Raw genomic sequence first — 13,950 nt, 5'->3', positions numbered from 1 at the left:
TAAAAGTGTTTGATCGGCTTGGGTAGCAGATTTTTTAGAACAAAACAGAATATTCAGTGTCCAGGGCTCTAGGAACTAGTGGTAAATTAAAATACTAACTGAATGAAAAATAGCTCATTGTATGCTACGATGAAGAAAAAGAATCGCGTGCGTGTAGTGTTCATTTAATTATATTACATCCTGTATACAATGCTCAACGGTATATTCAGCACAACAGGTGAAAATATCAATGAAAACGGAATGGAACAATATCCGCTTGTTATTATTACCAAATTAGACGTAATTTTTCAACAACGTTAACGTTCTTGTTTCATAATTAACATTTATATCGTATAAGAGATCCGAATACATTTGGGCTACACCTTCCTATAGTCCGCCTTGTCTCGAACTGGGTTAATTAGATTAATTAATTACGTGTTAGGGACCCTTTCCGTCCTTTTAAACAGGATAAACTCGCTACTACCTCCCAGCTAATTAACGGGATAGGTGCTTAAACTCGTTATATTTAAACGTTAAACATTTAATTTTGATGGCGTTAAAAGAAATAAACGATTTTCGAATGATAGGATAGCTTAAAATGTAAAATATTCGATATTCATGGGAAGCGTGATTAATGCCAGAAAAATGTGTACAAAATAAATTGCATCCGGTGCGATAGAGTAGTGGGTAGAGTGGTAAACAAGTTCACTTCGCTATTAAGGCGCCATGGATTCGAATTCCATTGATAAAATCTAACAAGGAGTAATTATTTCAATCACATAATTAATTAGGCTTAGCTGACTCCACGCTGTTTACTCGCCAGTTGGTTGATTTCGACTTACCATAAAAATGTTGACTCAGAACAATCCACAATAAAGCTCTAAATCCAGAATAAATACTTTTTAACATTCTTGAGTCATTTTAAATTTAAGTAAAAGAAAAATAGATACTGACGTATATATGACGCAGTTTATGATGCTTTTTCTATAACAACGCATCGGAGAGATCTATAAAACATTTTGTTCTAAAGTTTTTTCGCCCAATAATAACTAACGTTTATTGCACCAATTAAAGCATATGATGACGCGAATCTCCATATTTAGGTATTCTCACTAAATACAACGAATTAATTAATAATTGTCAAATAACAATAAGCCGTGTTCTCTTAAATTAATCAATAACATTATTACATTTATTTAAATCATTTTTCTACTCATTTAAGTATTCACAATATTTTATGTCAATCAAATATTATTTTCAAAACTTAAATCCCGAAATATAAAAGTTTTGAAGTTCTCAAAATTGTTTAAATGGTAAAACTTTTTCAATACGAAAATTAATGTACAACAAATGGTTTATTTATAAATTTGTCTTATAGAGGTTGTATGATATAAAGTTTTGGATTGAACGAAGATATTGAACAATGATTAAATGTTCTTAAATGAAGTGTCTGATTGATTCGATAACTTATCTTAAAAACAATTGTTAATTATATATCAGTTGCAACTTCTCATTACTTAAACAGATTTTCTTATAACTTTCAAATGATTATAAGAACCTTTGCAGATCCACCGCTTTCTTTAAGTTAATGTAGTAATTCTACGAAAACAATCGAATGCTGTATCTGATTTTAATTTAGCAGTAGTAGGTGGTATAGTTCCAGTGGTCCCTCAAGACATCCCTTCATCATTCTACTTCGCACATTTCTGTTTACTGTATCTAGTCATTCGAATAAAAATAAAAATTTAAAAGTACTTCCCTTATTTGGAACCTTTCCGAAAAATATTGCAACTAATCGGCCAGAGCTTCATTAATTAAATGTTAACAGTAGACTATCCTTTGTTAAAATGTCAATTCGATAACACAGAATGGCACCCAACAATATACTATTTTGTGAGTTTACAGTTTGTCAGTGTTTGGAGCTATGTAGTAAAAATTCAATTCAATATCAATTTTACTTTTCAAAGCTGGAGTCCACAAGTTTTCGTTTTTTCGACATTTTAGATCACACTGTTTCGTGAAAAATAACTTTAGCAACAGAAGGTACATTTGTAAATCTTTTAGTTCATGCTAGGGATGTCAGACGGCGAGAAAAATATATCAAACTATACTTATATATTTTAAAAATATTAATATAAAGGCTTCGAAAAAAAATCTCAAAAACGTTCGATACTCTGCTTCAAAAGATCGATATTTTATTTAAAAACAATCAATATATATGCCAAAATGGTGTGTTAATGAGAAAAAATATCTGCCAAAAATATCGATAAATCGATATTTTTCGCCATCCCTAGTTAATGTGGGCTGAACTACTAGACGAGCCGGCTTGGTAACACAGTGGTTAAGCCGACAAAACGGTCCTTCTACTGTTGTGATTGTCGCGGGTTCGAATCTTGCTGGAGCATGGATGTACTTTATGTTTGTGATTTGTAATTGTAAATGTCCTTATAAGTAACAGTAGAAAATTCAACAAGTAATCCAGTCCAGTCCAGATAAACCCTCGTTGGTAAAATAGAGACATTAAAATATGTCTAAATAAATATTACAAGTGGGTACAGATTAGTAAAAGTACTTTACTCGAAAACAAATTTAATTTAACTCGATATATCTGCAATGAAGAATTTCTACATAATGTTTGACAACTGAGCCTGAGAAATAAAATTATGAGAAAAAATTGCCCTATTCTTTATATTCGATATATTGATATTTTTTCCAAAAGATATTTCATTAAATCGATATAATTTATATGTAGTTCCTCAGAATGTAGTTCTTCAGAATATAAGCATATAACATATATAATCAGAATAGAAAATATCGAGATTTTTAAAATACTGATGTCAAAAAAACATCCCTATTGAGAGTATTAGAGTGCATAAAATTCTAATCTTAATAAAACTCACTGGGTTGTGTCATTAGACGCTCATATTATAGAGACAAAAATTGTTTTTTTGGAAATTTATACATGAGTTTGGGTTTATTAGAAAACGCATGGCAACTGCCCAGTTGTATAAAATAATAGATGTAATTGAAAAAGCATATGAAGGTCAAAAGTTATGTTCAGCAATATTCCCAGATGTAGCACAAGCCTTCTATAAGGTATGGCATGGGGACGTTGTCCATAAAATACAGAAACAACACACTGAACTACTGAAATCTTACATCACAGCCAGAATGTTTAGAGTTAAACAAGAAGAGAAGAAGCTTACTCTACAATAAAAGAAGCTTAAGCAGGTGTATCACAAGGTAGTGTATTGGGGTGAATTCTTAATACTCTACACATACACTACGAATGGAAAATAGTACGATGACTATATTTATAAATAACCCTGCGATTCTTGCTGTCGGAGAGAATAGCGAAGAAGCCACGCGAAAATTACGTCAGACAAGTGACAATATAAATAATTAAACACAAACTGGAACATAAAAATTAATGAATATTATTTCATACATACATACAAACATCCATACAATAATAACGCTAAGTATCTCAGAATAAATCTTGATACAAAACTTCGCTGGAAGGAAGACGTAAAAAAGAAAAGAAAAGAACTGGAATTAAAATATAGGAAAATGTGTTGCTTAATTGGAAGAAAATCGCAATTATCGGTACATAATAGATTGCTATTAAACAAGCAAGTATTGAAACCTATTTGGGTATACTGAATTCAATTATGGGGATGTTCCGAGAAAACTATAATACAAATACAAGTTTTACAGAAGAAAATCATGAGAAATCTATAGTAGGAGCACCAAGATTCTACAGGACTGATTACACATTCTTACTAGATATATACCTGGTTTTAAGTTTTGTTATATCAAGAAAAAAAAACGGAGAATGAACAACAAAAAAGTTTTATCGCAAACAGAAAAAGTTGATAGGCTACTTTAATTGAATGATAACGTCGGTAAATCGCGTTTCGTGGCAATTTTTTCAGAAAAGTTCCACTTAAAAACCATATTTTGCCCATTATAGCGTAATAAACGTCGAGGAAATTATGATTCGGCCTGCAGCAGCTGAAATAATATTTTAGAATTTACTTTTATAAGTTACTATTAACGGGATAATGTTTATATTGACGGTGATCGTCCGAGGCTCGTTTATGTGGGGCTATTTGTAGATGATGTTATGGGAAGTTTAGTAACATGCGAACCCATTAAACGACACCGTATTAATAGCCGTATTAGTGTTTAGATTTTATTTTGTTGTGTATTTAAAAAAATATCTAAAAAATATACCTGCATTTTTTAAAACTTAGTGTCCACCTGCCTGATTAAGAACGTGTAACAAGACTGTTGACGATAACATTTTTGTTCACGATATTTTATTATTCACTAGAAATAACAATTGCAATAAAATCAATATAATATGGCAATATAATAATCATACCGCTGGAGTTGACCAAATAATATTATTTCAATGGCTTCACGTTCAGTTTAAGGAAATTTGGTAACCAGAGAGTATACAATCAAAAAGCTTAATTCATAGAAACTTCTGCCTTTGGTGGCCTTACATCTTGGTGATGCATGTGTAAGAAGTTTTTAATGCATTCAAAAAAACACAACATTATTTTCCATTCCATTATAAACATTAATGTTTAGATTTTAGTTTATTATGCATTTAAACTAAATAGCTATCTATCTATCTATCTATCTGTAATAAAATGGTTAACTATCTGTACTTTTCTTTCGGTACCGTATTAACGATAATGAGACAAAATGAAATATTTTAGTATTAACTATTTCAGCCATAATATTTTTATTGTTAGGCGTTGAATGGATTAAATTTGAAGTCGGAGAATTTGATTGTTGGCAAAAAAAACTGTCTTCAATTAATCTATGCACCTAATATATGATTCATGAACCGGGATACACAAATTGGTCAACATGTTTCCCAATACATTTAGAGCCTTTTAGAAGCTACTTAAATAAGTATAACATATTTGTAACAGAACAAATGAATACTCGAAGCAAATGCAGAATTCACGCATTCGTCTTAATTCCTTCCCCATCTTCCTGATAGCATTTGAGTGCCAAATTGCTCATTATATGCCATTATCCCAAAAATCATATGCTACGTCAAGCTATAGCCTCGATAGAAATGAATCTTAAAAGGATAATATGAATATCAACGAAAATAAACAGTTATAGTAGAGCCGATAGTACAATGACAGTTTTTCAATCAATTCTCCAGTTAAGTGCATTACTTAAAATTGATACCAATCTTTCAGGCAATATGCCTCAGGTAACTTCGTTACTTCAACAACACTAAACTTTCAGCAGCAGTATCGTATTTAAGCAGTTAACTATTTATAGAAGTCCAGACTTCGTGTTTCTATAGACGGAGACTGCATAACCTTCTCCAGATTCAGTACACAATAATTGGAATTTTAATTAAAGTAAAAAATATATAATATATAATCAAATATAATGAAGTCAATCCTTTAAAAAAATCATCTTCTTCATTATCATGTTCCAATCGCTTATTATAAAATGTCAATAGAAATGCGAATCGTCTGTCAACAGTAGAAACTAAATTAACCGAAATTATCTGATAACAACGGAGAATATAAGAAGTTGTTTGGTGACTACATGTGTTTTGATAGTTCTCACATTTTTCTACGTAGAACAATAGTCTTCCTTTTACTATTATTGATTTAATCAAGATTTAGACATGCCAATTATAAAACGTTTAAAACTGAATTTTCGACATCATTAATTTTGCTATATGTATATCCCAATTTTCGGTTTTGGTTTCAACGGTTTTTAAGTGGTGATTATGATATTAATAACAAAAAAATGATCTGGAAGACCAAAGAAGTTCCAAGCAAATGAATGGCAGGAATTATTACACGAAATCTCATCTCCGACTTTCAGACTGGTCAGTAGTTATCGACAGTTTCCAGGCACTTTTATGATATTTATATGCGATGGAAAAGACCCAAACAAAGAAAAATGGCTACCACAAGAATTGACTGAAAATGTCATTTCGAACCGTTCCAACATCGCAGATTAATTTCAAAGCATCCCATTCGGAATATATATGGCTATAAAATCTTGCTATGCATATATTAAGTTCAGAAGAGGTGTACTGTATTATGAGCTATTAAAACATAATGAAACGGTTAATGCAGATGTCTATCGATAAACGAATTAATAACGTAATTTTGCAAAAATTACCTGTAAGGCACAAAATAAATCTCTCGCATGACAATATTCGACCACTCTTTGCAAGAGTTGTGAAGCACGCACTATTACAGCTGGACTGAAAAAACCAGCAGTACTCAGCGTACTTGCCAAACACAAGGCCTTCTGATTGTCAGTTTTTCAGACAGGTACACAGTTTGGAAATGTCGAAGAAGAACGAATATCAACTTTTAAACCCTGCATTGCCATGTTGCCAGAAATATGGGAAAAAATTGTCGAAAATAATGGAAAATATTTTAATATTTATTTTACCAATTTGTTTCAATAAATGCCTTTTTAAAGTGAACAAAACACGAAGATTCATGCAAGCACTTAATAATATGACTATCTGTTACTATTACTACCTGAAAAGTGAACGAGTGAGACCGAGGGGTCTGTTTTCTAATAAATTCTTCTAATATCTTCTAATTCTAATATCTAATAAATTCTTTCACGTATTTTAACTAGCGCAGTCGTTAAGGTTCCGGGGGAATTATAAGGCTGACCCCTGTTAAATTAATTCAACCGCAATCAAATTAATTATCAAGAAAAGAGAACAGATTGATGTTGGATTGGCAATCGCTTCGCAGTTACTCAAAGCGTTTCTTGGTGTAGATAAGTGAAGTTCAGCCAAATTTACAACAGTTAAAGATGTAAGATCACAAAAGGTGTATTGCACATAAGTGTGTATTATAGAAGGCGCTCAACGCCTCTAGCCATAAACTATTATAACTAAGAAACATTTAAAATTTGTAAAATACCCCTAGTAGACAGGTGCATCACAGTTTAAGGTGTAACACCAAAGGCGGATTAAAGTTGCTGTGAATTAGCATAGTTTATTGGAATTTGAACAGAAGCTGGCAGTTCAGGGTTTCTTAGCCGTAGACTATTGTAAAATGGAGTTACAAAAATTTGGAAACTCCTTTCGTAGAGGGATACCATGGAAATGTGGGTAGAAACAGTGCAATTTCAAAGATCTTCAAAGGCACACTGGCTGTCGAAGATACAGGCCATGCTCAAACATAATTTTAAAAAACTAAAAGCTGTCTAAACAGAATAATGATCACGTATATCCCTGGGTTTTTTTTTGATTACCTGAATGGTGAGCTTCAAAATAATATTTTCAAATAAAATAATTTTTATTTTCTAAACCCTTTCGCATGTTATATCTTATGTGCGAATGTTCAATTCAAAGCTAATTAATTGTCTGTCAAGAAAGGCTGATGCTCTTTTCAAGAATTCTGGCCGACCTTGTCAACGTTCAGAAGTGCTCAAATCATCAAACGTAACGTATATCAGAAACATCACTATACTATGTAATTCTATTAATGACGAACTGTCTATGTGGATAAGATCTGCGAAGCCAAGAAGCAGTTAATCGAAGATCAGATCATATGAAACAAAATTAGAATACCAAACCGTCTTTTCTTCATATTAATAAATATTCATAAGATACAATTTAATCGTCCCGTGGTATACTCAAGCAGTAAAACTACTTTGAAACGACTAAAGCGAACGCAAAAACCGGCCAAAAAAATCGTGTCGGGTACGGTTCTAATTATCGCTGAAACAAAAACAAAAAAAATAATCGTGCGGGTCTAGACTTTCGAAAGGAGAGAACCAGTTCCCGCGATCCTGCTGCCTACGGGATTCGAGAATAGAGGCGAAGTTCGATCATTTTCGAAAGGCGTCGCTGCAACAATGCAGTGGATAGAACAAAATAAAAACGAAAATGGGCCCGAATAATGTTGGCCGAATGTCGTTGACCTCGACGCGGCGCGTACAGAAGGTCCCTCGTTATTAGTTACTCATCATCACCGGATGGCGCACTGAAAAAATTAAAAGCATGGAAGGTGGTTTATCGATCCGATATATGATAGCAGGAAGGCGTTATGTATAGTACGTATGTCAAAAATAAAAATATCTATTTTCAGTGTCGCCACGAAACTTTTAGATTTTAATATACCATCCTTTTATGATTGTTGTGTTTATACTATAAAATATTATTATAAATTATAAATATAATATTATATATAAATTTTCATATGCGAAAAAACAAGTGTTTAGAAAACAAGATCTATTAAGTTACTTGAAAATATTATTTTATCTAACGGAAAGAAGAGTTGAACATTGATACGAAGCAACACTGAGGGTAAAAACAGACCAACCCGTCTCCCTCGTTTATCAGGTAGGTCGGATAGTACAGGTCGTATCACGTAACATCCCTCTCCTAAAAAATGGCTTGCGGTCGTCGAGCATCTTCAATTCATCTTTTGTGACCTTACAGCTTCAGCTGCGACACTGTTATATAGCGGGACTGATATGGCCCTAGATATGTGAAAAAACGGTTTATGTTGCTTAAGCCAGACTGAGATGGACTCATCACATGTGTGTAGAAACAATAATTTTGTTTACATTGAAATGGAATTGAAACCACAGTGTTTTTTGACTTAATAACTCAGTACTTCTCTCCGTCAAAATAATGTTCAAGTTTTTATAGGCATTTTTTCAAAATTAACAAACATATTCAAGGTATGAGAACTTATAATAGGCTATTATGAACATATGTTTCAACCCACAGTTCTGGCGAGTTAATACAATCGAAGACCGATCTAAAGACCCAATATAAATTTATACTTTGCTGATATGTTAATAACGATAAAATTAGAAATGCATTTGGTTATATTATAGAAATACAAATACTTGACATTAATTTCATACATATTCAAGTAATTCACAAATATTCAGCAAGTTAATTTATATATTGTATATAATGTTTAAAAATTCATACCTGACTTAATCGCAATCCTTAATATTGTCTTCTGCAGTATCACGAAAATCCTGAAAATATTAACATAAATTAATAAATCTTATATTTCAATTATTTATTCTATATAGATTCTCAAGCTTGGATTCGCGATCCATAGAATAGCAAAAATGTATATAACAATGAGATCTTATAATAACATGTCAATTGAAAAGTCCCCGGCCTACCATAGTAAAACACATTTTTTGGCAAAATTATTTCTTTTATTCAACATAATTCCCTTCAAGGGATACACTGATTATAGGGACCCCCCAACTTTTCGATACAATTATTGTAGTACGACTTATCTTTTGCTTCAAAATAGGCCTCAGTTTTGGCGATCACCTAAAAATTCCTTTCCAGAGAGCATTCTTTTGAGATCTGAGAACAGGAAATAGTCGATGGGGTCTAGATCTGGAGAATACGGTGGATGAGGAAGCAATTCCAATCCCAATTTATGGATGTTTTTCGACGATTTCATCCTTTAAACGGTCCAATAACCCTATGTAATAGTCGCTGTTCATGATCCTTCCTTTTTCAAGGTAGTCAATGAAAATTATTCCATCTGCATCCCAAAAAAAACGTCATAACCTTGCCAGCCGACTGTTGCGTTTTCCCACGCTTTGGAGTGGGTTCATCGTGTGCAGTCCACTCGAATGACTGTCGATTGGACTTCGAAGTGAAATGATGGAGCCATGTTTCATCCATTGTCACATATCAACGCAAAAACTCGTTTTTATTACGCTTGATATCTCTAGAGTGTCTGCTATTTCATTCAATTTCAATTTACGGTCATTCAAAATAATTTCGTGGATTTTTTAAATGTTTTCGTCGGTAACAACCTTTTTTGGGCATCCACTGCGTTCATCGTCTTCGGTGCTCATTTCACCACGTCTAAACTTAGCATACCAATACTTGATGGTTAATTCCTGGGGCAGTATCCGGAAACTCGGCATCAAGCCAAGCTGTTGCTTTAACTGTATTTTTCCCTTCAAAAAGCAATAGTTTATCAACACGCGAAATTCTTTTATATCCATTTTTTCACAATAACAAAATTTGCTTCACTCAAAATATTACAATTCACAAACTAATGATACGACTGCTGTCAAATTTATACACGTACCTTTTAAGGGTTAGGGCTAGCTAAAAAAACATATGGATTTAATTCTAGTAGCGCCATCTATGAGACAGGCCGGGGACTTCTCAATTGACCTGTTATTTTAATTACTATCAAAATGTTTTTAAAAAATTCTAGTTAAGTTAACAACCCCAAGCTTTAGAGACGATGGTCTAGCTTTAACCAAATATTAACAACAGTCAAAAATAGCATTAATTAACACTTAAACAATATGAACGTTTAAATATGACCAATGAATATATTGCAAAAATTATAGGATAACTAAATTTTATTCCAAATAAATTACTTTAAAATATTAGTTCATAAACTGTAATATATCTGCAAAATAAATGTCTAAACTTGATGCGATCTTATTAAAGATACGAGTTATCCTCGTATATCTGTCATATCGATGCTTTCTAATCCACTAACCCAAAGTGTGTCGCAGAATGCAAATGAAGCTTGAACAAAATAGGACCAGACTTTCTAGTTCTTCAGAAAAGTTTTCGGAACGATTTATTTCGAATTCGTCTCGAAACAGATTTTTTATTTTATTATTATTTAATTATTGCATTGTTACTAGTGGTTTCCGTTTAACTTAAATCTAGGTATATAACTAGGAGAGCCCATCGGCCTACCTCAGTCTCTGATGAAATAATGTTTATACATGGCACTGCTATATTTTTTATTATATGCACCTCACTACACAAGGATCCGATGGTTTGATTCTTATGACTCTGTGTGCTGTTCTAGTGGTATCCAAAAGCTGCAATACAATATTCTCATGAGTATGGAGTCTTTCCTCATACCCCCTTGCAATTCTCTTGATTTCTTGACTGATTGTGGGTATCTGAAGGTCTCGATGTAGGTAATCAGTCTTATAGTATTTGGGTGCGCCCAGAATACTTCTCAGGACTTTGTTCTGAAAAATTCGTATTTTATTTATGTTACTCTTTGAAGAATTGAACTCCGTATGTCCATATAGGTTTCAGTATTTGCTTATATAATAGCAATTTATTATGTACTGATAATTGTGATTTTCTTCCAATTAACCAGTACATTTTCCTATATTTCAATTCCAGTTCTTTTCTTTTTTTCTTTATATGTCCCTTCCAGTGAAGTTTTGCATCAAGATTCATTCCGAGATATTTAGCGTTGTTCCTATATGGAATGATAGTATTATTTAATGTAATTGGTGCTTGTACGGTCCCTGTTTATAGGTGAACTGCACATGTACAGATTTACTTTCATTACTTCTTATTTTTTAAGTTTGTGTCCAATTATTTATATTGTCACTTGTCTGTTGTAATTTTTGTGAGGCTTCTTCACTATTGTCTCCAACAGCTATAATCGCAGTATCATCAGCAAATGTAGCCATCGTAATATTCTCCATTTGAGGTATATCACAAGTGTAGAGTAGATAAAGCATTGGACCTAGAGTACACTTCCTCGTAGTACACCTGCTTTAGCTTCTTTTATTGTAGAGTAAGCTTCTTCTAGTTTAACTCTAAACATTCTGGTTGTAATGTATGATTTTAATAGTTCGGTGTGTTGTTTTGGCAGCATTTTCTGTAGTTTATGAACAAGGCCTTCATGCCAAACCTTATCGAAGGCTTGTGCTACCTTTCATAATATAGCTGAGCATACTTTTTTACTTTCGTAGGCTTTTTCAATAACATCTGTTATTCTGTGAATCTGGTCAATTGTTGAGTGCTTGTTTAATAAATCCAAACTGGTGTGTTGGTATTAGGTTTTTTTTTCTCTCTACGATCGATTTTATTCTTTTCAACAGGAGTTTTTCAAAAACCTTAGATATTACTGGCAGCAGTGATATAGGTCTATAGGATTTTATTTCGTTTGGTGACTTCCCAGGTTTTGGGATCATTATAATTTCCGCCATCTTCCAAATGCTTGGGACATGTTTTAATCTAAATCGAAACAGATAACAAAAATTCTAAAATTAATTCGAAGGAATTCACTCGAAATAGTGTTAGTAGTGGGTGATATTTCTTTCGCCCATTGATACACAACCAGTTGGTGCTGTTGTGCCGGATCTAATCTCGGCTTCTGATGATTCACTCGACGCCAGCTGCGGGTCTTGATGTAACTGTATTCTCTTCAGACGCAATATAAATTTTATTGCAACCCAGGTACCGTTAGGTCCGCGACCATTTTTTAAAATTAACTGGTATTATGTAAACCACCAAAAAATATATATGAGTAATGTTATTTCGAATGTAGGTCAAAATTATTAAATTTTAAAAACTTTGACTAAAAAAAATTAAGTTGAATACTTCAAATTCTCATCTTTATTGTCTCAGATTCAAACCTCTTATGTCATTTAAATACAAAGGATTTTGAATAGATAACTAAGACTAAGACTAAAATTCTGATTGATAAAATGTGAACAAATAATGATGAATGAAACAAAATATAATTGGTTTCTTTATATAAAATGTTCAGTTAAAATGTACTATTGGTAGAAAGCAGTACTGTTATATTTTAATTAAGAAAAAAATGTGTTGAAAATTCTCCCCTGCTTGTCTATCAAATTTACAGAAATCAATTATAAAAACAATTCGTACCAATATTACACATCAATCTAAAACCAGTATGTCAATATTTAAAAGCTGTGGGAGTGGTTAAGATGAAATAAAAGTGACTAGCGCCTAATCTGGAGAAAAAGAACATTGTAAGCTGAATTAATTCAAGTACAATAATAAGTTATTTTTTCAAAAGGACGAATTGTAACATATAATAAAGGATATGCTTTCGTAAAACTGCATAAAAAAAAGAATGACGACTATTAGTGAATAAACCAGTAGTACCAAATGCAGTTTCTAATCAGTATTACTTTATTCTATATAGATATTTTTAAATACATCAAAATCACCACCATTAGTTTCTGACTCTGACTATTTATTGGCTTTGGAATTTCCAATGAATGAAGAATTTTGCAGACATTTGACAATCAGGCGAATTTTATAAGTTGATTCGGTTACATGTTTTGGCACATCAGGTAGCATCTCCTCTTAGTTGGAATAGAATGAGATGGAAAAATACGGTCTGATTTTAAAACGAATTTACGAACTGCTATTGGAAATAAATCGTTTTAAATTATTTTATTATTTATTATTTTTCGTATAAATTAATATTAGGTATAAATTTAAACGAAACGCAATAGTAAAGAAAAAATTCAGCTTCTAACGGGGAGAAAATACTGTTAGAGCCAAACGATGAGGTTAGAACACTTCAATAACTCAAGATAATCCTTCATTTATTTTAAAGTTCGAAAAAATGCCGCACATTTTTTCAGAACGGTAAAGTAAAAATGAGTGAGATCATTGACAACATGTTGAATAAAATTAGTAAAAGAAATGTTTTTCTCAAACAGTATTAATCAAAGAGTGAGATAATTAAATTGAAATACATTTTATTTTCTGATTATAAATGATAGTCGTCTCGTATAAATAAGCTCAATTTAATGTAAAATTAAATATTTTACCAAGCATTACAAATTACCAATCGAAAATATAACGTAATTCAAATGCTAGACGATAAATGAGAAATGTGAGGAGTTTTTATCAGACCGAGCGTCGTCGAAAATATGTCGGCAACAGAACGTTTTGGATGGCTACCAAAACGTGCACTATGACATTCGGTTATTTTCGGTATCGGGAATTTCAGGATTAAGGTCAGAAGAATGAAATATCTCTATAGGTTGTTGACTTTTTAACGATCATAACAATATTCCGCCATTAGTTTTTTGTTTGTTTTCGTGGCTAACCTTTCTTAACCGGTTCGAGTTTTTTTAAAACAAAACGACTTTTGTCCGACATAATTTTACACAGTTTTGTTCATGGAT

The 13,950-nt window shown here is 32.3% G+C and overlaps 1 protein-coding gene across 4 annotated transcripts in view; it reads right to left on the bottom strand.

Annotated features, from left to right (window-relative positions):
• The window catches only part of hts (adducin 1-like protein hts), a 138,365-nt gene that overhangs the window by 84,321 nt on the left and 40,094 nt on the right, over positions 1-13,950 (bottom strand). For 2 of the 4 annotated variants that reach the window (XM_076394155.1, XM_076394158.1), the window contains exon 2: positions 8,954-9,003. The exons of the other annotated variants lie outside the window; for them this stretch is intronic. The gene's annotated coding sequence lies outside the window, so the exon portion shown is untranslated. The remainder of the gene's footprint in view (positions 1-8,953; positions 9,004-13,950) is intronic. 4 annotated transcript variants of the gene reach the window in all.

This window comes from Rhynchophorus ferrugineus, unplaced genomic scaffold, assembly GCF_030347505.1.
Source record: "Rhynchophorus ferrugineus isolate W39M unplaced genomic scaffold, kcgeb_rfMv2 rfM2, whole genome shotgun sequence".
Taxonomy (NCBI): Eukaryota; Metazoa; Arthropoda; class Insecta; order Coleoptera; family Curculionidae; genus Rhynchophorus; species Rhynchophorus ferrugineus.
This window is presented reverse-complemented; position numbering and strand designations above follow the sequence as displayed.